This window comes from Solanum dulcamara, chromosome 2, assembly GCF_947179165.1.
Source record: "Solanum dulcamara chromosome 2, daSolDulc1.2, whole genome shotgun sequence".
NCBI classification, from domain to species: domain Eukaryota; kingdom Viridiplantae; phylum Streptophyta; class Magnoliopsida; order Solanales; family Solanaceae; genus Solanum; species Solanum dulcamara.
Genome location: NC_077238.1, coordinates 29,603,268 through 29,628,813, shown reverse-complemented (window position 1 = coordinate 29,628,813; position 25,546 = coordinate 29,603,268).

Sequence of the window (25,546 nt, the reverse complement as noted above, 5' to 3'; positions counted from 1 at the left end):
AGTTGTAGTTTGGGCTCTTCTGTCTGAGATATATGTGAGAACTCCATGAAGGCTTACTATTTTCTTGATATATAATCTCACATAGTCCTCAACTGAATATGTATTCCTCACTGGAAGAAGATGGGCTGATCCTATCAGCCTATCTACCATAACCCATATAAAATCATACTCCCATAGAGTGAGAGGTAAGCATGTACTAAAATTCATATTAATTGCTTTCTATTTCCAAGTTGGGATTTCCATATCCTATAATAGGCTATCAGGCTTCTGATGCTCAATTTTGTTTAAGCTATTGTACAATTTCTCTTAATCCAACGTGTAACACTCTAGGCATATTCTACTGTGCTTTTACTCAGATCCTCTTGCTAGTTCTCTTACCACACATCATTTTGCAATCTTTATACGAACATGTGTAGGTGCCTAAATCAACCTAGAAGATACCTTAGCATCGCCATACTAGTATTTATGTAAACCTATATTGTATCTTACCTCTTTCAGTGGATGTCAGAGCTCAACTATGGCTTTTGCCCTCAATATTAATTATATCTCAATAGTTTTGCCACAAACCATTTTATACTTTTCTTTAATGTATTTGAATATAGCAATCATATTTCTATTACCGACTTCTTTTTATCGAGTAATCACTTGGTCTCACTCTTGGCGTACCAATATTCATAGGTTGCATAACTATTCTTGTACAATTTGTACAAAGTGTGTTCAATTTTAATCATAGTCTTTCCTTCTCTTGGCTTACTCTGCTCTACATATGTCATTATACTAACACGCACTTGCAGTCTCTTTTGTCACACTTGTTTCGCTTTCTTTACTTACCATTAAGTTCTTTTATATTCTATCATAGGAGAGATTTCTTATCCTCTCTTGTGCTACTTGTATGTCACAATATCAGTAGCTAATAACTCTATTGCCAACATCTTAACCTTTAGTCAAATATAGCCTTGTTGTCCTTTACAACATCCTTAAATTACTCATTATTATTCTTTTATCACATTCCTCCCTTTTTGTATGCACCCATCCTTTGATGTCGTACTGTTCAAGGTATTTACCAATAATTCTCAGCACTGTCTCAGATATTATGGCTTCTATCTGCCTGTTGCTGGCTTTTGGATCTTGCTAACTTATTCTAACATGGGATCTCACTTGAAGTTTAAGTGTTCACATTAACACGTTGTAATGTCGGTTGGTTTCATCTCAGGCTTGTATTTCTCTTATCTACTTCCCCCCTTTAGGGTGTACCCGTGTCATTGTTTGTTTATTTTCAACTTTTCAAATGCATATAATTCTTTTCCAATATATTTGGTATACTGCACCATATCCATATCTTTCTTTAGACCATCTATACCTTAGGTTACCCATGTACGAAACCTTAACATAATCATGAGGTGCTTAGAATTCTTGATATATAGTACAAAATCTAGTCTGATTATTGGTACTTGAGTCATATAATTAATGTAGCAAGTTATTCAAAGCCACATTCCATTTGTCGCAATAAGTAATTAGCTAGTGTTTATAATTATTTTAGATTCTCCATTCAGGAGAACTTATACTCTGATGACACGTGTTTCATATTTTGTCGTAACACTATCATTATCCTAGTGGATACCACTTGTCCCTCTAATAAATTTGCAATGCATAAGTTGTTTTGCAAATCTACATTCCCTATCCTCTAAGGATCTTACTATTTTCCATGGTAGAGTCACATATACACAATACTTCTTTATACCTTATGAGCTTTCATCCTTGTCGTGTACCCGATGCTATCTTCTAATCTTACTCAAAATCATATCAACTTTATTTTAATAGCGGTCTTGTCTTCTCATCTTTTCGTCCGATACTCATACTTAATTAATCATGTCTATCTTGAGTACTTCCTTTAGTACTCCTTTCATTTCTCCAATTCATGTCCATTTTTTTGTTGTGCATGAGAAATTGCATGTTACTCTTTATTTCGTTGTACTCACTATTATTTTCGTCAATATATAACCTTTATTCAAAACTTTCCCTATATAACTTGATAAGTCTTCCTTATTTGTTCCATAGCTCACTCTTCCGTTTCACACCTACCTTTATATTCTAGTCACATGGATCATTTTATATCTTTGGCCACTTTCTCAATGGGCTTTCCTTATTTCCATAACGATCCTCATTATATTCACATGATATCCTGTGCGCATCCAATCCCATAGGATAACACGTATTAGCCTTTTTCATGATTCTTACTATGGGTTAATTGCACTCGGTAGAGTAAACGTACTTAATCTTTTACCCATCCTAGTCAGTCTTATCCTTCATATCTCACAAGCTGCTATCCCTACTTATCAATTTAGTCAATACCCTTATATGACACCCTATCAAGATTTTCCAACCTCTTCTAAATCATCTCTTAGTATTACAAGCCCTTTCGAATCATCGTAGATTTCATCAATAACATATGAAACACACGATCCTGAATAGCCATAAGTTTATCTCCTTTCCATAAATTCCATCTGCAATTATTGGTGAAGAACTAATAAAAGGTTACCATGAAGCATTCTCCAACCACCACTAGAGGGGAACTAGAATCCAATAAGCACCACAGTACTTTTTAGTGCTTGACTCACATGGTCTCCCTCTAGGTTCATTCTTGAGTCGTGAACAAAGTATCTAATTTATCAATTTCTTGTTGCATGCTTTGTATTTTCAATAAAAGTGAAACTCAATCGCTAGACACTTTTCCCTCCAACAAGAGTTTTATTCCATAATAAAACTCCCCAAGTAAAAGTAGTGCCCCTCACCAATAACATAGAGGGTACCACTTTCATCTTTAGTTCAACATAATAAGTTCACCCTATTGGCATCAACTTCTAAGGCATATTATGAACTTCTATCTCATTCTCTCTTCTTTTTTTTAGGAAAATTTGGACAGAGTTTCCTCTGTATTTCTTACTGTCTCAAACCTGCATGCAGAAGATGTCAACAATGCCTCCCAGGGCCAACATATATATTCATATCACATCATATCACAGCCACACAAGACGCCCAATATCATAACAGTATGAAAATAATGGACTTACCTCATATGTCCACTTGAATTGCACTCATTACACTTTCCTGTCTACTTTTCCTTTTAATGTCAACTTACATTTCAATCATATTTCAATACCTTACCTGACATATATCTTTCATGCCTTAGCTTACTTATGTGCTTTGTAACTTCCAATATCGTCAGTCACTTCCTTCTATCTATGTAGTTCTTCTACTGAAATCAAAGATTAGTATAAGGAATTTTATTTCTTATGACTTGGCTCTATTGCACGATCTTAGATATGAAAAAAAGATAACATTCTAACTATCTTGTAGCCTTTTTTTATAGATGTGATGCACAACACACCGATAAACAAGCCTCTACAAGACACGGTCTGTAGACACTCCGGAAATGAACTGCTCTGATACCATTTTTGTCACAATCCAACCCTGTAGGCTGTGACTGGGGTCCGACCTAGACCCCCATATACATATAACTCCGCTATAGACAAGTCGAACTATGAATAATGTGATAAAATACATAAGGACCCTAATCGGTCATAACATTTTCATATACATATAGCCTCTTTCATTATATCATATCATGAAAGGGCACGCAAGCCGACAAGGCTGCCATAACATAACAACATTTACAACAAATCGTATAGGCATAGCTGAAACAAATTATAAACAACCCATATACATGTGTCAACAAACCTCTAAGAGTATCAATGATATAATATGATGGGATAGAGCCCCCGTCGTACCCCTAAAAAATGAATATATACATCAAAGTTGAGTACCAAAAGTCTAGGCTCTGGCACAATAGAGCACTTCTAAAACTCCTGAGTGGAAATCCTAAGTTGGCGGATCCCCAAAACGCATGTCTATACCTGCGGACATGAAATATAGCCTCCTAAAGAGAAAGGGTCAGTACGATATATGTATTGAGTATATAAAGCATAACATATCATAAATGGGATCACATCTGAAGTAGAGATTCAGGAGACAAGTATGGTTCTCAAGATATCGCTGTACTTGTGCCTTATGAAATCAAATCATGCATGACCATATCATATATCATATTTGGTCTATTATAGACTTAGTAAATCTGTCATATATCGATATCATATCTGTTAGTGCCGAGAAACTTATGGTCCGATCCCTATATACATATAATAATGCCGATGAACATATGACCCAATCCCTATATAGTAATATAATACTGAGGAACGTACGGCCTGATCCATATACATATATATCATAATCAGCCCTCTAATGAGAGATTCGGTGAACAATGCAGAGAAACTGAGCACAATAACATACCCGGCCCGGGACTCGGTGAAAGATATGTTACAGTATACACGAGCAGAGTAATGAGTAACCATATGCAAATTAAATCATCATCTGTGACTCAATAGAAGAAGTGGAATAAACCATGCTGTGAGGATCAAAATAGTGATCATCCCAAGTGCCCTCTAAATGTTATTAGGGGCCATATCAAATGGAGCCTCGAGAATCATAAACATTTATCAGGATAATGCCAAATGGCTTATAAAATCAAAGACCTTTGTCATCGTAGAGTCCTTAGGAATAGAAGCTTATACTTCCAATTACTATTCAACATATAGAAGGCTCGGGGGCTATAGCTCAACTACTTAACAGTTTTAACATCAAACAGTGAATAAGAGTCATGAATCATACTCAGAGCTTATGAATGGAATTACCTCCAAACTCATATCATATATCACTTAGATCTAAGACATGCCAAAGAAAAGAGGGATACCTTCACATACTTACTACTTTCCTTCATATTGAAGACTTGAGAGATAATAACTCAATTATTGTAGGAGTTCTAACATCAAGAAATGGGTAAGAGGCGTGAATCATACTCGAAGCTTTAAGTTACGGAAGGGTACTGAACATACTTCATTGTTCGTAGGTTATTTCTAGAGAATTGGACAGCACCTCCCCTATATTACTCACCTTCCTTATGTCTAGGACAACCGTACTACCAAGTAGCATCAATAATCACACATTCTAGTGCTATATCAAGGTTAGCCGAGTCAAGTTTCAAGAATGTCCCAAAACAGCCCACAAACTTATTGTAAATCAGCCCACACACGATTACAACATCATTCACTTAAATGCAAGAAAACCATGTCAATATTATCATAAGTCCCGCAACAGCCCACAAGGATAATTCAATTTAATTTTTAACTATTTAATTCCTTTCCTCTTGTCACATACTTCATAATAATAACAACTAAAATGGGAACAAAACTTAATTCGCCATGTCCAAATACAACTAGCCCCTACGTGGCTTTCAACAACATCTAACGAAATAGTAATTAAAATGGACTCACCATTTCCAAATACAAACAGCCCCTCAACGCGAACCTACATACTTTTGTACTTTCAATCCACATTTACATATTCACAACACGTCTAAACCCTTACATAAAACATGTAAAACAATAATCACACCTTAGCTTAATACATGGGTTCCTCAACTTGGCTAGAATGTGTGGACTGCACGTTGGTCCCTCTTTCTACCCCAATACTTACTCCACGTTATTAACCACCTCTAATTGATCAGAAAATACCTTAGAAAATTAATTTATAGGTCAAGGCTTGAGGCTTACCTTGTGGAAGCCATGGTCATCCCTTGTTCTCTCTAGGGTTCTTTAAAGTCTTCAAGTATGGATGAATAACAACGTTGCTAATCACCTTCCAATGGTCAAAATCGCCTTAGAGAATTACTTTACGAATCAAAATCAGAGGGCTTGCCTTACTGGAACCCTAGCAGTAGCTCCTCTCTTCTTCCTCTCAAGTTTTCTCCAAACTTTTCTAAGTATAAAAGATGAAGAAATGAGACCCTTAGTCATTAACTTAGGGTTATATACTCTTTATTTAAGAGTGACATGTGTTAGCCCCTAAGAGTGACATGTGTCCAGCTTCTAGGCAGCCACCTCACTTCATGCACCCTCCAAGGTGCTGCCATGTGGCGAGGAGTGGGGTCCACCTTAGTAGGGGCATCACCTGCTACCACGTGTCTTCATTACATGCTTCCCCGTGTCCTCATATCCTAATGCCATGTGTCTTGGTGGGGCCCACTTTCTAAGTAGGTGCATCACCTACTTACTCCTTTTTGTATGTTTATAATCTCATCTTACTTTAAGAACATGTGTAACCCTTGCTACGTAAGCTCGTCAAGTACCCAAGTAGCTTAATTATGTAAGACATCTAAGTCAGTAGCTTACGCAAGTAGGTTGATTACCACAACCCATTACTTGGCCTCCAACTTCTTTCAAATCCTTATAACCCTATTTCCAACCTTTACTATTATGGGGCATCACATCCCCCCTTCCTTAGAGTTATTTGATAACGTTATAGATAATATGGATCACATGGAAATTTTTAAGAAGCTTAAGAAAATGTTCCAAGTACAAAAGTATGGGGTATAAAAAGAATGACTAAGTCGGCTCACTTTCTACCGGTTAAGACTTCCTATAGGGCTGAAGATTATGCCAAGTTATATATTCGATAGTTGGTAAGGCAACATGGTTTGTCATTGTTCATTATTTCAGATCGTGGTACCCCATTCACTTCTCATTTTTGGAGATCATTTCAAAAGGGCCTCGGTACTAAGGTAAGGTTGAGCGTCGCATTCCATCCTCAAACCGATGGGCAATCGGAAAGGACAATTCAAACATTAGAGGATATGCTAAGGTCTTGTGTGTTGGAGTTTAAAGAAAATTGGGATGATCATCTATCGCTCATCAAGTTTTCCTATAATAATAATTACCACTAGAGTATTGAGATTGTATCATTTGAGGCTTTATATGGGAGATGATGTAGATCCCTAGTTGATTGGTTCGAAGTGGGTAAGATGACCTTGTTGGGATCCGACTTAGTACTGGATGCTTTGGACAAGGCGAAGATCATTAGAGAAAGGTTGAACATGGCTCAAAATTAGCAAAAGTCATATTCCGACACTAGAAGAAGGGATCTTAAGTTTGATATAGGTGATTAGGTGTATTTGAAGGTTTCACCAATGAAAGGTGTGGTTAGATTTGGTAAGAAGGGTAAATTGGGCCCTAGTATGTAGGGCCGTAAAAAATCTTGAGATGTGTGGGAAAAGTTGCTTATGAGTTGGAGTTTTCATTGGAGATGGCCATGGTTCACCCGGTGTTCCATGTGTCTATGTTGAGAAACTGTGTGGGTGATCCTAGTTCCATTGTTCTTTTGGAAGTAGTGAATGTTGAAGGAAACTTGACCTATGAAGAAGTCTCGATTGAAATTTTGGACCGGTAAGTTAAGAGATTGAGGAACAAAAAAGTTGCATCTGTTAAAGTCCTTTGGAGGAATCAACAAGTTAAAAGTGCTACATGGGAAGCGGAAATGGATATGATGAAATGTTAGCCTCATCTTTTTCATTCTACTCAAGTATAAGGTACTAAATTAATCATGATCAATGTTTAAGACTCTTATCTTTCAGTTTTCTTATGCCCTCATATGCATGCATGTTCTTGAAGTTAAATTTTAAAGTCATGTTTTATGCTAAGTTTAAAGATCTCAAGTTTGATGCATTGCATGTGTCATTTTTTCATTTTGGGTTGTTAGTCCTCTTCTCGTGTCCTTCCTATGATAAGCTAATTTCATTCAAGGATGAATGTTTCCAATGGGGAGAAATTGTAAGACCTTATAAGTCAGGAAGTTTAAACCAAGGAGAAAAGTCTCAAAATTTTGAACCCATCCATATGAACGAGCCCCTCTATAGCTCGTAGGGCCTTCTATGGCTCATAAGGTGTTGTCGTAGAGCAACCCTTTGAGAGAAAAAATTGGAGTTCCCCTCAGGAAAGGTTCTATGACCTTCCAGGATGAGTCATCCTTGAGAAGACAGATCATAAAAACCCCTCGTAAGCTAAGTTCAAAGGCCAAGTTTCAAGGACCCCTCAGGACCAAGTCTACAATCTTGCAGGACGAGTCATAAAACCTCAGACGGGTCGTATAGACCACCCGTCACAAAACTTCAGAGACTTGAATTTTGTAGGTTTTCAGACCTGTAGAATGAGCCTTGAGAATGGACCATTCCTGAGAGGACATGTCATATACAATGGTCATTCGTAAATAATTAGAGACTTGAATTTTGTAGGTTTTGGGGACCTGCATGACGAGCCAAAGGAACAGGTCGTTTCCATGAGGACGGGTCGTATACATGAGTCATTCCTAAACTTTAGAGACTATGTTTTAGGCTCTTTTCTAAGTCTTGCAAGATAGTTCATTTGCACTACTCGTCATTATAACAACGACCCGTAGAAGGGTCCCGTAGGGATAATTTTCTAGATTTAATGAAGGGCAATTATGTCTTTTCCAAAGTTCAGTTCAATGAACCTAGACACTTTTATGTCCAAGTTCAAGTCTGAAAACACTCCTCTTCAAGACCCCCTCCTATTCAATTCATTCTCTCAAAACTTCTAAGGCAAGAACTCACAAGGTCCCTCAAAGTTTCTCTCCAAATTCAAGCTAGGGTTTCTAAACTTCCACCCATGGAGCCCAAATGTTTTCTCAACTTTGATATTTCAAATTGTAAATGGTGAATTCTTATGGGCTTTTACATGATGATTCCAAATGCATATATTATGGTATGTTTGAAGTTTATTTACATAAATTGATATATATTAACTCTACATTTCATGAAATGAATGGTTTTGTTAGGGTTCTTATATGAGGGCTTGAAAGGTAGTTTTAAAGTGTACATGGTGGGTTGTTTTAAGATGTTTCACATGATGCATTTTCATCAATCTCATGCATTAAATGTATTTAAAATTATGTGAAATGAACCCACCTAGTATCCTTATGATGAAATGAAGTTGAATTGAAAGTTTTGACTCTAAATGAAAGTTTATGAAGCAAATACCTATGTTTAAGGAAGTCTTGTGAAATGATTGAATGATGATGAAAGGGCTTTTTGCTAGAGAAAGGATTCAATGTGAAAGGAAAATTCTCACATATTTAAATCAAATGAAATGTTTTAATGAGCTATTCCACCGATGATGATTTGATGTCTAAAGTTATATAATGTTTATGTTATTATGATATTTAAATGTCATTCTGTGGGATTGATCTAGCATCGAATGTAACATATATATGGGGACTCGACCTAAGGGGTCCTTAAGTAAAGTCTCATGTTGTATTAACTATGCGTCTACATAGGAGCCCTTGTAGGATATTTAGGCTAGTGGATCCACAATTAGCCCTTGAAGTAAAAGTTAAAGAATGAATGTAAAGTTGAAAGAGTTCTACCCAGTAAGTAGTCTCCCCGTGCCAACGTAGGGAGTTATGCTTGCTTAGCGAGATCATGGTCTTAAATTTCGGTTAAGGTCTCTTCCCCTAAAATGAATGTTTTAGGGATTCATATGATGATTTTTCATACATGCATTCACTTATTCATATTGCCTATACATGTCTCTCTCTTATGTTCGTTATTTCATAGAACACTCACATACTTAGTACATTCAAAGTACTAACGCATATTTTTTCCTACATGATATCACCATGTAGGGACCGATGTCGCTCCACACTCTCCTCCTCATGGCTAAGTTGAGCATTGAAGGCTACCACTTTGGTGAGTTCCCATGTTTTGGGAACGACACTACTATCTTATCTAGGTTATGTTATATTTAGATACTTAAGTTTGGTATTTTGACTTAATCTTGAGGGTGAGCTATGGACATGTCTTATACCCCGCCATGTTTTAATATAGAAGGTATTGTTGGATATAGTAAGGGATGTTATGTTGTCTTTGACTCTTATTAATGTGAAGACCCTCAGTCCCTATATCCCTTATGTTTCTGCTCGATTTGTTTATAATTACCAATGAATGCTAAGAGGCTTGGGTAAGGTACCTTTGGGTGTCTCATTCATCATGTCACATCTAGGCCCTAGGCTTGGATCATGACAATAATCATAATTTATGTAAATCATCATTGAAAATAGTTTCATGCGTGGGAATTCATAATTCAACTTGAAATCATGCAATTAATGTATAATCATGCTTATAATTATCATTAATAACAATTAAAACATTATTGAAATAGCCGAATGCAATTCATCAAAACTAGGGTTAGAAAGTACTTGAAATTCAAGAGATGTTTTAAAGAAACCTTAGCACTCCATGGGTGAAATGAACCCATGGATCAGTCCCTACATACCTTGATGAATTAACTCAGAATTTGAAGAAGAACCTATTATTCTTGAAACCTTAGCTTGGAATTATAAGAGGAACTTAAGAGAATTGATTAGTCTTGCCTTATGGAAATTTAGAGAATGATTTAGAGTAGGAAGGTTAGGGATGTTGTACTTTGATTATCTTATTTATTTATAGTAGTTAATGCCTCTTTCTTACGTACTATTCTACCATGACTTTCTCACCTTTGCTATTCCTTATTTTTATCTTGTGTTTGATATGCTTGTCCCTATTTGACATTTTATCTTGTTTTCCTCTCTTTAGCCGAGGGTCTTTCAGAAACAGTCATCCTACCTTTTAAGGTGAGAGTTAGGTCTGCATATACTCTACCCTCCTCAGACCCCACATGATGGGATTATACTGGGTTAGTTGTTGCTGTTGTTGTTGTTGTATTTAGAGTAGGAGGGGATTTTGAATGGATAGGTAGTTATAGGCTTGAAATTATCCCAAAAGATGTCTAGATTTATTGGACCAAACTTAGGGAAAAGAAAACATTACCTTTCATTAAACCTGGATTTTGACCCTACGACTTGTCATCTTGATTCGTCCTCCAGGTCTGAGAAGACCCTAATTTCAGAGCCTCCAATTCCTTTCTATGAGTCATGGTTACAACTCGTCAACACTCTTACGGGTCATAGACCTTATAATCTTATAGGCCTGAAAACCTGCACTTTTCCTGAGTCTCTGAAGTTTTATTATGAGTCAATGTTACGACTCGTCAACAGGCCTACGATTCGTCCTGATGAGTCATATGACCTCTTCTGAGATAGGTCCTAAATAGCCTCAAGGATTCACTCTACGGCTTGTCCCTAAAACTTCTAGAGTCTTACAATATCTCCCCCTTGGAATATTCGTTCTCGAATGAAATTCAACTAGAATAGAAAGGACACGAAAAGAGGACTAGCGACCCATCATGAATATAATAAAACTTTTAAAAATGAATAGAACATGATATTTTCAAACTTAACATAAACCATAACTTTAAAATAAATCTTCATGAATATGCATACATATGAATGACATAGGAAGAACTAAATACATAGGAGTTAAATATATTTGAATAAGAATAACTTACTACTTTAGGCTTGAGTAGAGGAAAAGATATACGAATATCATTTCATCATATCCGCTTTCGCTTTCCATATAGCACTCTCTACTTGTTGATTTCTCCATAATACCTTGACGGACACAACTTTCTTATTCCTTAGCTTTTACATTTGCTGGTCTAGAATTTCCACTAGAACCTTCTAATAGTTCAAATTCTCTTCAACACTCACATATTCCAATGGTACAATAAAATATAGGTCACCCACAAACTTCCTCAACATGGACACATGAAACACCGGATGAAACATAGCTAACTCAAATGGCTATTCTAACTCATATGCCACATTTCCAATACATCTCAATATCTTATAGGGTCCAACATACCTAGGACTCAATTTACCTTTCTTACCAAAGTGCATTACACCCTTCATGGGTGAAACCTTCAAATAAACTCAATCATCCACATCAAATTCAAGGTCTCTTTTCCTAACATTTGAATAGGACTTTTGATGACTCAGAGCCGTCTTCAACCTCTCTCTTATGAGTTTTACCTTCTCTATAGCGTCCAACACTAACTCAGGACTAATCAAGGTCATTTCACCTACTTTAAACCATTCCATCAGAGACCTACACCTTCTCCCATATAAAGCTTTAAAAGGAGCTATTTGGATGCTAGAGTGATAACTATTGTTGTAGCCAACTCAATTAACAGTAGATGCTCATCCCAACTTCGTTTGAAATCAATAAAACATGCCCTTAACATATCCTCTAGAATTTGAATCATTCTTTCGGCTTGGCCATTGGTTTGAGGGTGGAAAGATGCACTTAACTTGACTTTCGTACCAAGACCCTTTTGAAATGACTTCCAAAAATACAAAGTGAATTGAGTACCTCTATCTGATATAATAGACAAGGGAACACCATGAAGTCTTACCAATTCTTGAATGTACAACTTCGCATAGTCTTTGGTACTATAAGAAGTCTTAACTGGTAGAAGGTAAGCCGACTTAGTCATTCGATCCACAATAACCCAAAGAGAATCGTGTTGTTTCTTAGTACGAGGCAAACCAATCACAAATTCCATGTTCACGTCTTCCCACTTCCAAGTAGGAATATAAATGTCTTGAGCTAAACCTCCTATTTCTTTATGCTCAACCTTCACTTGTGGACAATTAGGGCACCTTGTCACATACTCCTATATGTCTTTCTTTATGCTATTCCACCAATACTCCTCTCTCATATTACGATACATCTTGGTGGATCCCAAATTAATCAAATATCGAGAACTATGGACCTCGTCCAAATATCAATTCTCTTACACCATCAAAATTGGGTATACACAACCGACCTTGATAAACAAGTACACCATATCCCCCTTGGGATAAAGACTCAATGGCTTTTTTGGTGACCAACTTCTTTAATTCAACCAACACAGGATCATAATTTTGCTTAGCCTTGACATCCGCCACAAGAGATGATTCCGAACCATTTTGAACAAGAATACCTCCATCAATTGAATCAACCAACCAAACACCTAAATGGGCCAAACTATGCACATCCTTAACCAACTCATTCTTACCTTCCTCAACATGTGCAACACTATTCATGGACAGCCTACTAAGTGCATTGGCAACCACGTTAGCTTTACCCGCATGGTACAACACACTCATATTGTAGTCTTTCAATAATTCAAGTCACCTTCTTTGTCGAAGGTTCAAATTCTTTTATAGTCGATGAACACATCCATATAGACATTATAAAGGTAGTGTCTTAAAATTTTCAAAGTAAACACAACCACCGCTAGCTCCAAGTCGTGAGTCGGATAATTTCTTTCATACACCTTAAGTTTCCTAGAAGCATAGGCTATTACCTCACCATTTTGCATCAAGACACAACCAAGACCAACCCTTGAGTCATCACAATACACCATAAAACTATTTGACTCTACCCATAAGGTCAAAATAGGGGCGGTAGTAAGACGATATTTCAACTCTTGGAAACTCTTCTCACATGCTTCCAACCATTGGAACTTTACTTTCTTTTGGGTCAACTTAGTCTAAGGTGACAAAATTGATGAAAATCCTTCAACAAACCTTCTATAATATCCGTCTAGGCGCAAGAAACTTCTAATATCCAAAGAGGACTACAGTCTAGGCCAATTCTTCACCGCTTTCATTCTCCTTAGATAAACCTTAATTCTATCTATGGACACCACATGACGGAGGAATGCAAACTCCCTTAGATAAATCTCGCACTTATTGAACTTGGAAAATAATTGCTTGTCCCTTAAAGTTTGCAATACAATCCTTAAATGATTGGCATGCTCCTCCTTATTCTGAGAGTAAACCAAAATGTCATCAATAAATACAATTACAAACATGTCCAAATATTTCTTGAATACCCTATTCATCAAGTCCATGAATATCATGGGGGCATTGGTCAACCCAAACGACATGATTAAGAATTCATAATGGACATACCATGTTCAAAACGTCGTCTTGGGAATATCACACTTCCTTACCCTTAGTTGGCAATAACCAAAGAGAAGATTAATCTTAGAGAAGTAACTTTCCCCTTGCAATTGGTCAAACAAATCATCTATCCTCGGAATTGAATACTTATTCTTGATGGTCACTTTATTCAATTGCTGGTAATCAATACATATATGAAGCAAACCATCTTTTTTCCTTACAAATAAAATAGGAGCACCCCATGAGGATATACTTGGTCTAATGAAACCTTTTCTAACAAGTCCTTCAATTGATTATTTAACTCTTTTAGTTCCACCAGAGCCATTCGATAAGGAGGAATGGAGATTGGTTGAGTATCGGGAAGGAGGTCTATGTCAAAGTCAATTTCCCTTTTCGGGAGGAACACCGGGTAGATCATCGGCAAATACATTCGAATCTAGAGTAGGGGCTTCAAAATTAGTATCCCTAACCCTCAAAAGATAGTAGATGCAACTCTTGGAAATCTTCTTTTGAGCTTTAAGGCACGAGATGAATTGACCTTTAAAGACAAAATTACTACCCTTTCATTCTAGGATGGCTAATTTGGGAATTAAAACTTAACCATTCGGATTCTACAATCAATAGAAGCATAACATGCATATAGATAATCCATACCAAGGATAACATCAAAATTGGTCATATCAAGCTCAATTAGATCACATGAAGTAAGTTTGTGCAAAATCAAAACTAGACAATTTCTATAATCTTTTAGCCAACAATGGACTCACCTACGGGAGTATAAATAGAAAAAGGCTCTAATAATTTTTTGGCGCTAACATCAAATTTAATGGACACATAAGGAGTTTCAAAATATAAATTTGCACCCAGATCAAGTATGGCATAAACATCATACTGAAAGAACTATAACATACTGGTAACAACATTGGGAGTCTCCTCCACCTCTTTCCTAGCATGAAAAGTATAGAACTTGTTATTGCGTTGACAACCCTTTGGTTGAGCTTAGGCACCTTGTTGAACTTGGCCTCCATGAGCTACTTGGACTTGAGGATGACCATCCTTAACCCTATACTTCTTAGCATGATAACCCAGCTTGCCACATTGATAGCACACGTTCAAACCCGCTAGACACTCTCCCTTGTTATTCATTCCACATTTCTTGCATCTGAGGGTAACTTAGCCGATTGGGGAATCTCTGTGTGGCTTAGGGTTGGGCACCCTATCCTTGTCAAACCTTAGGGTAGTAGAATTCGAAGAACCTTGACTGGAATACCTTTGGTGAAAATGAGGACACCCACCACTTCTGAACCTAGCATGAGAGGAATCACGACAATCGGTCCTTGCCCTTTTGTACTTCCTAGTTTTCTCCCTTAGCTTCTCTTCCTCTATTTTCTCCTCATAGGTCATAAGTCTAGAGATTTCTATTTCCTAAATGACCATAGCCGTCTTTCATTCCTTAAAAACCCAATTCGACATACCCAATATGAACTTGCTCATACAAGCTCTTTGGTCAGCAATCATGAATGGAGAATACTTTGACAATTGGGTGAACTTGAGGACATACTCCATCACACACCTATTCCCTTGCTTGAGGCTAGTGAACTCTTGTATCTTAGCCTCCCTCAACTCCAATGGGGAAAAGAGATCAAGAAACACCCTCTTGAATTCTTCATAAGTCATGGGACTCATCTCTATAGGCCTCTTTCTCTTCCATTAATCATACCATATTCGAGCAACATCCTTCAATTGGTAGGTATCCAACTCCACCCTCTCAACCGAGATAACCCCCATTATCTCAACAATACTATGGATACTTTCAACAAACTCTTGTGAGTCCTCCTCCACCTTGGAACAGTAAAACTCTAGAGAATTCATCCTCATAAAGACACGAACCTTTGTCGCTACCGTACCAATATTTGGATTGTGCCATCACAACTTGACCAAGCTCTTGAAAGGTGGCTCGAAACTTGGCATTAGTCACTTGGTCATTCAAGGGGTCATTTTAAGCTTTTTGGTCCTCTTCAATGATGTTTCTTTGAATGGGGTATATTCGTGGAGGCATTTTCTAAAAATTGCAACGAATAAGCGTTAGTGGGAAAGACTTAGAGTACCACTCTACCACATGACATAGATCATGAAAGAAGTGAGATTTTTCTAAAATGTCTCATAGCCTCCTATTCATAGATGTAGTGCATTTCACACCGATGATCAAGACTCTTCTTGATGCAGCATGTTAGACACTCATAAACCTTGTTCTTTGATATAAGTTCATTATGCCTCAAGCTATACCCTAGGAATGACATAACGATCGAAAACCCGAAAGGTCCAACCAAACTATCTTAGCATACATAAGGTAAATGAACATATTAAAATAAGCAGAAAAATCAACTTAATGTCACGACTCGACTTAGGTCCTAGTCATAACACAGCAATCGAAACCCCGAAGGGCTCCAACCAAGCCTCTTGTACATATCATAAGCATACATAAGGTAAAATATAAAGGCAGAAATCTTATACGAGAGTCTAAAGCATGAATAGAAATCTGAAAATATCTTATGACAACATAAACTCAAACATATGTCCAACTAGATGCCTCTAAACATGAGTATGGGAGTGGGATAATACATGTCCCTAGCTCACCCTCAATATATAATGTAAACAAAAGTCTTTTGAAAAGAAAGCAGAAACCAACTTGAAAATTTGTCCCCGATCAATGATGACTCACCACAACACAGTTGGATAGAGAACGCCTACTAGTTATGTGGATGATTAGGATCTTCAACCTCAACCCCTACATTATGAGACAATGTAGGCAAAAAGTATGCATTAGAACATTGAAATGTACTAAGTATGTGGGTGTAACAAGCAACGTAAATCATGGAATACAAAGGTCAAGTAAACACATGATAAGATGGAATAAGTAAAGTCTTGAGAAAATCATATTGACCAAAGCATTTAAAAGCATAAATTCAAAATCATAACATACTAAAGAGATCATACATATGTGGGATGGAAAACATAACTGATAATAAGACCACGCGAGCTATAACATGGAATTCGATGATATCCACATCGAGAAGAAAGAGGCTACTTTGCCAAGGTAGACTCTTGATCATGAACATATGTTATTTGTAGATCCACTATCTAGGCCATAAAGGCAACCTACGGTGGCACGTAGTTTATAGGACATGAGGCTGCTACTAAGGCTTTTGGTAGGGCCCCCACCTCAAGTCCACTTGGTGGTAAGTTAAATCCCACTGAATATATTTATAACATAAGATCATAATTTCATATATCATAGTCATGATCATAGGTTTGAAATCATAGAGTAGCTTATTTTCATAACATACTTGTAATGTGAGAATTTTCCTTTCATCATTATAATCATATTAGCATAATTCATACCGTTAGGCCTTAAGTCACCACATAGGGCCCTAAGTCACCTTACTTCATAACTTGCATGAAATTCATACCTTGAACTTAGAGTAAAACTCAATTGCATAATCAATTGACTTTGAAAATCATGTAATTCACTTGAAAACATGCATGATCATAAAATTTATATCAGACCGTACATAATTCATATAGATAATATCATTTGGAGGTATAATTTAAAATACTCATAATTTACAATATAAACCCTAGAGATCAAAATAGGAGAATTCAGAGAAAACTCTTCAATTCAATACAATAACCATCAATTTATATCAAAATAGACTCATGATTATACTTTAAATTATAATTCATGCAATAGGAATAGAGATCATAAAACCCATAAAATACCATACTTTAATTTGATAGAAAACCTTGAGAAATTAATTGGGCTTCATTGATGAAAGAATCCATAAATCAATACCCATATACCTTAAGTGAGAACACCAAATAAATTAAAGAACTTGAGAGTTTGATGGAGAAATTAACTAGATTACTTGAATTCTTCAATGAAAACCCTTGAGAGCCTTTTTGTAGAGAGAGAGAGATATTTGATAGATGAATTGTAGAAGAATAAATAGAATTAGGGGTTTAAGTGAATTTATAAAGTCGGATTAGGCCCTAAAAATGTCTAGGTTCATTGACTAATAATTTGGTAAAGGTCTACCATGCCCTTAAAAAAACTCAACTCGGCTAGAAAACTCTCCCAGGTCTGCGACGCAGACCTGTCACGGACCCTACTGTTTCGTAAATTTCTTTGAAAATCTATATTCTAATATACAGCTCTAAAAAATCCACCGAGACCATTTTCCAGCAGGTTTTGACCCCCTAATCAATATTCTGAACTCGGATTTTTCAAAAAGATTAAGGATGATGCATTACTTGAGTAGCCTATTCCCAAGGCATTCTTAAGGTACTTGTAATAATTTTTTTGAGGGATGTTACACTATCTCCCCCTTGGGAACAATCGTCCTCGAATGAGATCCAACTAATATAGGAAGGTCATGGAAAAAGGACTAGCAACCCAACATGAATATGAGGACACTTTGAAGAATGCATAGAACATATAAACTTCATACTTAACATAAAACATAGTCTTTGAGAAAAATCATTTTTATTAATCATGCATGCATATGAATGACATATGGAACTGAAACATAGGAGTTTAATCAATTTAATCATGAATAACTTAATACCTTTGGGCTTACGTGGAAAGAAATAGATACGAATAACGCTTTATCATGTCTGATTCCACCTCCCACATAGCACTCTCTACTTGTTGATTCTTCCATAACACTTTGACGGATACATCTTTATTTCTTAACCTCTTCACTTGCCAGTCAAAAATCTCAATTGGGAACTACTCATAAGTCAAACTCTCTTCAATACTGACATTCTTTATTGGCACAATAGAATTTGGATCATCCACAAACTTTCTCAATATTGACACATATACCTTAGGCTAATACACCTCTATAGGAAAATAGAGTACTACTCCTTACTACCCGTATTCATCAAACCTCAAAACCTAATAAAGAAACAAACAATGCATCGTACATTCACCCATATGCCATCAACACTACATTCAAGCTTAGTTCTATAAAAACTCAAAGAGACTCACTTGAAACCCTTAACAAGAAGTCATCAATAGACTACTACAATTATTCATGTCTCGACCCAACTCGTAGGCTGCGACTGGGGTCCGACCTGGACCCCCCATATACCTAACTATCAGTTGTGGTCAAATTGAACTGTAAATAAAACAATATCATGTAACAGAGCCCCACTAGGCGATAACATTTTCATAAACCTGTAGCCCTTTTCATATGTATCACAACATGAAAGGGTACGCAAGCCGATAAGGCTTCCATAACATAATAACATATATCATATATCATGTAGACCCAGCTGAATCAAACTGACATACATAACCCACATATACATATCTGCAGACTTCTAAAAATATTAACGACAACATATGGCGGGATAGGGCCTCTGCCGTACCTCTGAATAGACAAAACAATTATATACATTAATGGTCAGTATTGAAAACTAGGCTCTGATATAATGGAGTCTCCTCTAGCTGAGCTGAGCGAAATCCTAAGCTGACGGACTCCCAAAACCTATACTTGTACCTGTAGGCATGAAACGCAGCCCTCCGAAGAAAAGGGGTCAGTCGATATATGTACTGAGTATGTAAAACATAACATAATACAACTAGAAGCATATCTGAGATAGAGGAACAGGGGATAAGATATCAAATCACAAACTTGTACCTATACTTTGTGAATTACAAAAACATGCATGTTCGAATCATATCATATAGCCGGCCCTTTCGGGGGTTCGATGAATCACCTCTGTAAAACCATCATGGCCCCAGTTCCATCACCACCTTATTACAACACATCATCATATATATATACATACGTATCCCAGCCCTCTAGTGAGGGGCTCGGTGGACAATGTAGTGAATTATACATGATTACTATTCCTAGCCCGGGATGCGATAAAAGAAGTGTTACAGTATACACGAGTAGAGTAGTGAGTAACTATATGCAATTTAAATCATTATCAAAGACTTGACAAAATAAGACAGTTAAGCTTTTGTTTGAGGACCCGAGTAATGGTGTAGTCATCTCGAGTGTCCTCTAAATGCCATTATGGGCTGCCTCAAAAGTAATCTTATGGACCCTAGACATGTATCAACATAGGGCCAAATCATTTATGGAATCAAAACACTTAGTCTCGTATAGTCTTTAAGACTTGGGGCCTGTACATTTGGTACCTCTTTAACATATAGAAGTTTCCAGGGAAATAGTTCACTACTATCAGAGTTCGATATTCAAAAGTAAATAGGAGATGTTACAAATGGAGTTACTCTGGAGCTCACATCATATTTAACTTACCACTAAGACATGCCAGAAAAGAAAGAGAGTAAACTCTATATAGTTTGTACTTTCCTTTAGGTGGTCATTATGTACACATCTCGTACCTGGCCCATCCTGGGGCTTGGTGAACAACTATGGCATCATAATCTCATTTTTATACCAAGTACATATCAAGAAAAAGGAAAGATTGTTTCCCATACACTACTCTTTAGGACGTAGAAGCCTTAACAGGCAATGCTCAATTCTTGTAGGGGTGTCAATACCTAACTGGAGTTAGGGATTATGAGGCATACCTGGAGTTTTGGGAATGGAATTATCCCGACATTCCGCATACAATTCACTTAAGGCTAAGACTTGCTAAAAGGAAAGAAAGATAGTTGTACGTACTTATACCAAAACATGCCAAGTGAAAGCTTTACATACCTTTTATGAGTTATTCGTTATCCCGTTTGCCTCATCGTCCTTTGGACCTATTCAACATGGAAATAATGCGAATATCAAACACTCTGGACTTTCCAGCACCTTCAGTTGCACCTTAGTATTCATAGAATCTATTTCCTTGTTCGTTTCTTCGAATAGTCCTTTAATTAGTTAAGGTGTTAATGAAATTTGGGCAGCACCTCCCCTATAACGTGCCCTATCCAAATTTCCAATCATACCCCTAATAACTACAGCCAACCAACAACAACCTGCAACATATATACAAGAAATTCACACCAACATTACATATTACAAACCCCAAACAACTCACTCAAAACTATCAAAATGTGAATTCTGGACAGCTTACTGTCTTACATTGTCGCTTCATTTCGAAGGGGTAATTGAGGGAAACAGGATTTATGTCCTCCATGAAAGTTATATACATGTATCTTAGGGTCTCCTAAAATTTTGAATCACCACTACATCAATTCCGTACAAAAATATATGCCAAAAATACCAACAGCAGTCCGTGTAAGTTTCCAAAACCAAAACCTAGGCAGTACCTCCTCTATACTTCATCACCCTTTTTCAAGAAGATAAAAGCAAAACTGGGTTTTAAAGGCTAAATTAAAGTTATATACCTATGAAATATATTTCCAAAACATATTGAATCACTCAAAATGAAGTTGTACATAAGAAGTTATACCAATATTACTAACAACAGTCCCTTCCAAAAATGGGTTTGTTAATTAGTTCTTAACATTTTCTCTCTTTGTTCTTTCAACTTCCTCTCAAGTTCCAAGCTGAAGAATTAATTCTTTAGACATCGTAAGATACATATATACATCTTCATATGGTTGAGCAACACCGTAGATAATTAATTCATGGAGGACAATTGGAAAACTCACCTTGAATTTTTCAAACCATGGCTGCCTCTTTCTCTCACATTTTCTCTCTTATTCTTGTATGTGTTTTGGATGAATAATGAAGTACTTAGTCACATATTACACATATATAGGGTGGCATTGGAGGTGACACATGTCATCCCCATAGGGTGACACGTGTCTAGCCCCTATTGGGCCACGCATCTATGCTGCCAATAGGGGGCTGCCACATGGTGGTGGGGTCCACCTCCCCAAGTAGGTGGGTCACCTACTTGACCCCAAGCAGGTGGTTCACTTGTTTGCTTGAGGTGCTGCCACATGTCACTCCCTCATTGGCTGTTACATGTATTTTTTTCCTTTCTCATGGGTTTATAATCTCGTCTTATTTTAAGAGCCTATGTAATCCATGCTAAGCAAGCTTGATATGTATTCAAATAGCTCAAGTGTATAAGACTTCTAAATTAGTAGCTTACGTAGGTAAATCGAGTCCTACGACTCATTTCTTGGCCTCCAACTCTTTCCGGACTCTCCTGACTCTATTTCCAACCTTCTGTACTACGGAGTATCACATTCTCCCCTCCTTGGAGTCGTTTGCTAGTGTCTAGATAGTGGGGATCTCCTGGCCACTTTCAAGAAGACTAGGAGCATGTTTCAAGGTTCAAAAGTGTGGGGTGTAACATCTTTCCCCCCTTTAGAACATTCATCCTCGAATGTTAAAATTTTCCTTAGAACTTTATATAGAGTATAGGGAGATTTCTTTCTATTATGATAACACCCACTTCCCTCTAAATAGTTATTATATGAGTTCTAGGAGTTGGGGCTACTTATAGATATCAGAAATAGGTACGATGACTTGTGTTCCATGTCCTCTTCAATTTCTCAGGTCATCCCCTTTTCTGGTTTTAGTTTTGCCACAGTATCTTGATGGAAGGCACGTCTTTAGTCTACGATCTTCTGGTTTGCCTATCTAAGATAGCTATAGGTTGTTCCTCGTAGGATTCCATTTTCTGGACATCATCTATGGAATATACTCTAGGTGGCTCATCAGTACCCTTGTGAAGCATCGCTATCTGATAGATTAGGCGTATAGTTTCCAAATAAGGTGGTAAGCTCAAATCACCAGCCACTTTTCCCACCTTACGAGCAACTTGATACAGTTTAATATATTTTGGGTTAAGTTTCCTTTTCTGGGTGACCCTGTTATGAACATCCAATCATCAATTTGAACTTTGTATGTCGATGTCGATTATTTGTATATCATTTCTGCCGACTCTGGGCTTTTAGTCAATAGCTTGCTTAATCATGTCGAGGCCTTTTTAGCTTAGTCTTTCTAACATCTACCCATCCAATAGGGGACTTACACGTCCTTCTCTACCAGTCTTGTATGGGGCCATTGAGATACTGAAGTAGTAATTATTATTATAGGCAACTTGATAAGTGATGGATAATTATCTCAGCTACCTTTGAAGTTAACAACACCAGCTCATGACATATGTTCTAGCATTTAAATGGTATGCTTTAGCCTATTCATCAGGTTTAAGGGTAAAGTAGTGTACGAAGACTTATGTATCTTCCCAATTTCTTCGCGAACTGATTCTCAGTGGTTAACTGTAACTTGGGCTCCTTTATTTGGGATAATAGTTATGGGGACTCTGTAAGGTCCTACCACTCTTTTACCCTATAATTTTACACCCTCTCGACTGAGTATGTAGCCTTTGATCAAAGGAGCAGGGGCTAATATCGTTAATCCATAAGTAACATTCCCTCCGAAGTAACATCACTTAATAATTTCCATGTCTACTCTAGCATCTCTACATCTTCTTTTGCATTAACTCTTACTAACAAACACGCTAATATACTCTTACCTATATACTATACATAACAAGATCCATCTAGCTCTTCCTCCAAGTCTATAACCTTAAATGTGCCAAGCATACCACAATTATCACAATACAACATCTACTCCTTCTCTACCTATCATGACTCATCTAATATCATCAATCTCAAAACACATAACTGACCTCGGTAACTAGGTACTCTATCTCCCCCTTAGGGAAAGGCTTCTACTCTTATATTTCCCCACCAATTCCTTCAATTTGCCAATGACGGTCAAGGTATTGTTTGACTTAACATCTACTACCAAAGACAATTCGGATCCAATTTACGCCACCATAATCGGAATCCACTCAACTTCACCCTTACTCTAGCCAATCAATGGATATCCTTTATGATTCCCTCTTCCATTCATTAACATGTTCCACGCTCCCCATAAACACCCTACTAAGTACACTGACCACACATTGTCCGTATCTAGATGAGAATGTACACTCATGTTATAAGATTCATTAGCTTTGGAAACTGACTCAAGAGAAGGACTTCTGGAGTTGATATTCCTAACCAACACAGTATACTAAATACAACCCATAGAATCAAGTTTTTGTCCTTAAGACACTTAATGTACCCTTTAACTACTGAATCATGACCCTTTGATTCTAGAATAGACTTACTTAGGAATTGAAATTTTACTCAATGAATTCAAAAATCTATTGAAGTAAAAAGGTCCGTACAACCATTCCACCTTAATAATTATTATTTCGGCATGAGTCATTAGTTTAGAGATATCCATTTCTTTTATTAACATGGCCATCTTACATTCTTGAACAACCAAATCTGAAACCCCTAATATAAACTTACTCATTTGGGCTCGAGGGTCGGACACCAAAGTCAGAGCATACTTGGACAACTTCATAAAGTTGAGGGAATACTCCCTTACAATCATACTCCCTTGCTTCAAGTTGATAAATTCCATCACCTTCGCCTCCCTCAACTCTAAGGGAAAGAAGAGTTCAAGAAAAGCAACTTTAAAATCCTCCAAACCTATAGGGCCTCTTTCAACCCTTTCGGCCTTCTATTGGTCAAACCACACTTGAGCGACACCTCTAGGTTGATAGGTCGCCATCTCTGCCTTCTCTTTCGAAGACATCCCCATAATATCCGTAATCTTATATAACTCATATGCAAAGTTTTGGGAATCCTCATCGCCTTTCGAACCATGGAACTCAAGAGGGTTCATCCTTGTGAAGTCTCTAACTCTTGAAGCCTGTGTGATCATATTTGGAGGAGACATTACTACTTGGTTAGCCACTATATGAGCTATCATAGTGATAGCAGTCCAAAACTCCTCATTAGTTACTTCATTGGGAAGAGGACCATTAGCTTGAGGGATTTTTCTTCTCGGAGGCATATTCTGAAAAATCGTAAAGAACAATCATTAAGAGGGAAGGTCTTAGAGTACCACTCTATCGCATGACATGGATCATGAAAGAAGTGAGAATTTCCTAAGATGCCTTGGTTGGATTATAAGTGTGGCGTGCTTCACACCCATGAATAAGACTCTACTTGACGTGACATATTGGACACCCTAAGACACTTAGAAAACCTTGTGCTTTGATACCAAGTTTGTCATGACCCGACCTAGGGCCTAGTCGTAACATGGCGATCAAAACCCTAAAGATCTCCAACCAAGCCTCTTGTACATATCATAAGCATAAATAAGGTAAAATATAAAGGCAAAAATGTCATAAGAGAGTCTAAACATGAATAGAAATTTGAAAATATCTTATGACAACATAGACTCGAACATATGTCCAACTAGATGCCTCTAAATATGAGTATAGGAGTGGGAAAATACATGTCCCTAGATCACCCTCAATATACAATGCAAACAAAAGTCTTTTGAAAAGAAAGAAGTAACCAACTTGAAAATTTGTCCCCAATCAATGAGGACTCACCGCAACACAATTGGATAGAGAACGCCTACTAGTTATGTGGACGATTAGGATCTTCAACCTCAACCCCTATATTATGAGACAATATAGGCAAAAGGTATGCATTAGTACGTTGGAATGTACTAAGTATGTGGATGTGACAAGCAATGTAAATCATGGAATACAAAGGTCAAGTAAAATACATGATAAGATGGAATAAGTAAAGTCTTGAGAAAATTATATTGACCAAAGCATTTAAAAGCATAAATTCAAAATCATAACATACATAAGAGATCATACATATGTGTGATAGGAACCATAACCGACAATAAGATCACGCGAGCTATACCATAGAATCCAATGATAC